This window comes from Myotis davidii, unplaced genomic scaffold (genome assembly GCF_000327345.1).
Source record: "Myotis davidii unplaced genomic scaffold, ASM32734v1 scaffold1311, whole genome shotgun sequence".
NCBI classification, from domain to species: Eukaryota; Metazoa; Chordata; class Mammalia; order Chiroptera; family Vespertilionidae; genus Myotis; species Myotis davidii.
Genome location: NW_006282380.1, coordinates 89,541 through 93,712, shown reverse-complemented (window position 1 = coordinate 93,712; position 4,172 = coordinate 89,541). Strand labels below are relative to the sequence as shown.

At 42.8% G+C, this 4,172-nt stretch overlaps 1 long non-coding RNA gene across 1 annotated transcript in view; it reads left to right on the top strand.

Moving 5' to 3' along the window:
• The first annotated feature begins 750 nt into the window (after nt 1–750).
• LOC107181823 overlaps nt 751–4,172 on the top strand; it is a 5,860-nt gene continuing 2,438 nt past the window's right edge. Inside the window, exon 1 of the long non-coding RNA XR_001512525.1 lies at nt 751–762. This is a non-coding gene — a long non-coding RNA (uncharacterized LOC107181823). The remainder of the gene's footprint in view (nt 763–4,172) is intronic.

The following is a 4,172-nucleotide window of genomic DNA, read 5'->3' as shown; positions in this document are numbered from 1 at the left end:
TCCAGTTTGAGATTCCAAGACTGTTCAAACTTGTAGGCTTGGCCTCTGCTTTGGTTTCCTCTGAAAAGGTCAAAATGTAGGGTGTGGTATGCAGGGCTCCTGAGGGTGGGACTGGCTATCACCTATGATGTTTTGTTTTTTTTTCTTTTCCTGCCCCGTTGGCTACTGGGAGTGGCTAGCTCCTCTCCGGAAAAATGGCCATTTTGGTTTGGGGGGCCTATGACCAAATACTCCTAGCAGCTGTTTTTCCACATCTCCTAGCAATGCTTCCCACCCCAGCCTCTCCTTAGGTACCTCTAGTCCACACCTCCCTCCTTGCACAAAGCCTCGGGTAAGAAGCTGCAAATGAAATTCCTGTGCTCTAGGTTAAAGAAAACCCAAAACAAAACAACAACTGAAATGCAGCTTTCTCTCTGAATGGCTCTTGTCTACTGACTCCAGGCTCTGCCTAGGCCAGCAGCCCTGCAGCCTTTCATGGCTGGATGTTCCGTGGGCCACTGGTCTCGGCTCTGGTGCTCCAGGCTGTGGAGCCCAGTCTGGGTTCTGTGCCTCTATCTTCTGAGGAAACAGACCCTCCCTTATCCAAGAGCTCCCTCCTAACTCTTGGCCCTGCCACCCCTGGGAGTTGGGTCAGCTCCTCTCACAACCTCACCTATCTACCGGTCTCCAGATGTTTCCTGCCCTTCCTTAATACGTCTCCTCCTCAACTGGATCTCAGTTGGTAACTCCAGGTGAATGTTCTGCAATTTCATTGTATTTTCAGTCTGGCCCTGGAAGGAGGTACATGACAGGTCTGCTTATTGGGCCATCATTTTTTCTCCCCTTTGTCATTAATTCTTGATAGCTTCAAGAATCCAGTGCCTTGAAGAGGGCCTCTTTGCATTGAAGTAATAAGATATTCTGTTTCCTTCTTGGATTTGAGGATCTAATTCGTTTCATAGATTTGGGAAGTTCTCAACCACTACTTGTTTTAATAGATTCTCCATTCCATGTTCCCTCTCTTCCTCCTCAGCAATGCCTATAATTCTACTATTGCTTTTTCTGATGGAGTCAGATAGGTCTCATAGAGCTCTTTCATTTTCCTTTATGCTCAAGTGTCTCTCTTCGTCATTCTGTCATTTTTTAATTCCTATCTTCGATATTTCTAATTCTTTCCTCCATCTGGTTGATTCTGTATTCTGTGCTCAATAGTTCACTTTTAATCTTCTTAATTGCATGATTCATTTACAGGATTTCCAATTGGCTCTTTTTTAAAGTTTAAATCTCTTTGTTAAAGGACTCCTTTTGTTCATTGATTTGTTTTCTGAGTGCACTGAATTGCCTATCTGTATTTTCTCGAATTTTGATGAGTATTTTCAGGACTGCAATCTTGAAATCTCTGTCATTTATATCACATATTTCCATGTGTTCCAGCTTGCTTTCTCGGGATTTTTCATTTTCTTTTTGGTCATCCTCATTGCTGTTTTTCTCCATGGTATTTGCTGTCCTTCTTTGCTTACGCATTTATCTTTGATGAGGTCTTTCTATTATTTTCAAGTAGATGGCACCAAATCACGAGATGTTTTGTCTGCCGATTCCTCTCCATGGCTTCCATATGACAGTACGACCATGCTGCTTGGAAGTGGGGTTTGTTTTGCCCTCACCATAAAGGTGACTCCTGACTCCATGGGGTCCTGCCCCAAACACCCATCCTGGGGATCAGTCACAGAGAGAAACAGCAGTTCTACTGCAACAGCTTTTGGTTTATAGATAATATGCTCCTGGACCAACGGTAAAGGGAGAAGAGTTTGGGGAGTCCAAGTGGCGGTAGGGGTCTCTGGTTATGTTTCTTAGTTTGAAACATCACTGCCACCCCACAGTGGAGAGCTGCAAGGCAGAACCCCATGCTCTGTCAGGCATCTGCTGGCTCAGCCAGTGTTCACTACATCACCACTCCCTCTTCCTGGCTGCATGCCCCCTTTGGCCTCCACACCACCAGCACCACCACTCACCACCACCACCACCAACGCACCGCAGCTCTCTGTTCCTTCAGGCTGATGGAAGCGCCTGCTACTGCAGGCTTTATCCCTCTCCTGACTGGCTGAGCCATAAGCTCCCAGCTGCAGGGCTGTGTCTTCAGGCCATCTGTGCTTTCCTCTCTTCTCGTCTTCCCATTTATTTCTGGTTGCCCACATTTAGATGTTTCAGTGTGTGGGTCTCTCAGGTGTGCATCTATGTTGAGCAGAGATTTCTTTGTTGAATTATAGTTGGTTAACTTTTTGAAATTCCAGGGGTAGAGGAAAAGGTGCAGTTTCATGCCATTCCTCTGATATCCTAAGATGAAGTGATTTCTAAGCATTCTTTAATTCACGTTCCCATTTGCCTCTTTGGCTGTATTAGAAATTATATCAAGGTGTTTTCACCTATAATTTGTAGAACACTTGGTTTAAAAATGGCTTAAACAAAAGGATTTTGTTATTTAAATGAATAAGAAGTTTGGAGAGAAGTGATTCTAATTTCCAGTGGACCAAACATACTCAGGTGCCAGAGGCTTTCTAGCTTTCCTTTCTGCCATCTACAGCCCATTGCTTTCTCTTCACACTTGCCCCATGATTGAGAGGTGACAACCTGTGCTCCAGGTATTACATTTACACAACTGAATTCACAATTAGAAAAGTTATTTCTCTTTAGTGTCTATTATTTCAGGAGGAAAATATTAATGAGAAGGTACCCACCCTCCACTGCAGAATTTCCCAAATTTCTTATTGGCCAGAGTTGAATCACATCCCATTTCTAAAGCTATCTTTGGCAAGGAGAATGGAATTTCCATTACTTCCTTTGACTACACAACATTCACCCTTTGAGGTTGGAAAAGGGGCCACCATCCCTTAGCTTTGTGGGAGGAAGAATGCCCACAAAAAAAAAAAATAGCATCCGACAAGAAACAATGAGTGGGGAAAATAACCATTTGCAGGGTGACTTGTAGTGTCTTTCATTGGCATTTTTGAAAAATAAAGACCCAGATAAGCTGATGAATTGGGGCAGAATGCACCCTATCCCCTCTTTACAAAAAATATCTCATACTTACCTCATGTCTTCTTGTATTATATATTGCTAGTTAAGAAGTTCACTGGAAGAAATCATATGTTGAATAAATGGTGACAATTATACCCAATTATCCTGTGAGAATACCTACCAGTGGTATTATTTTAGTGTTGGAGAATTGAAATTGTGAGGCTGTGGTCATCTAGAAAGAATTCTTCTCAGCTCTTGAGAATCAGGGTTCCCTGTGATTAGAGAAGGAAATTAGATATCCCTTCATTAGTTCAACAGATATTTAAAGAGTCTTCCATGAACCCAGAGCTGGACTAGGCACTAGGGTTTGACTGGCATGCAAGAAATTAGCCCTGGTTTCCATAACTCATAGTTTATTTGGAGAGACAGACACCTGACCTGGTGATTTCAATACACAGAGGTTACAGCTATGATGAGACTAAACCCAGGAAGTCCTAGGGACAAAGATAAGGAGCCCAGATCTGGTCTTGAGGGTTTAGAGAAGACTCACAGAGAAAGTGACATAAAACCTGAGACCAGAGGTGAATTTTCCCTGAAGTTTATAAAGCTTAAGCCTCAGTCACCACAGTGAATACTGGGAGTTGTAGCATGTTCTCGGTGGAAAGAAGTCAAGATGCAATGTGGAATCTCATTTACTAAGCATTTCTACCACATTGTCCAAGGATATCACAGAAGGAACCTGGATCTCTAAGCCACTAGTAATTTTTGTGATTTCCTTTTCATTCTAAATATTCTCTCATTTCATATCTAATGTTGAATTTGTTTTAAAATCATTTTTTCAAAGCCTCTTCTCAGACCAAATTGTCTATGCTTCATGCCTCATAAAACTTGTATCTGTCTCTGCTTGAGAACTGAAGAATGAATAGGCACTTACATGTTGAAGGCACTAGAAAAAAATGTTCCTGGTAAAGGGACATGTGCAGAAGCCTGGAATTAGTAAAAACAACTTTTATCATTAGGTAACAGCCCTGTAGGCTAATGTTGCTGACCATGGGAATTAGATGAGATTGGAGAGGAGACCAGGAGGCACATTGTGAGAGGGAGAATGTCAGGGCCAGCCTGACAGGTTGAGCTGGGCTGAGGTAGGGAGGTGGGAATTGAGAAAAGAAAGAAAGATA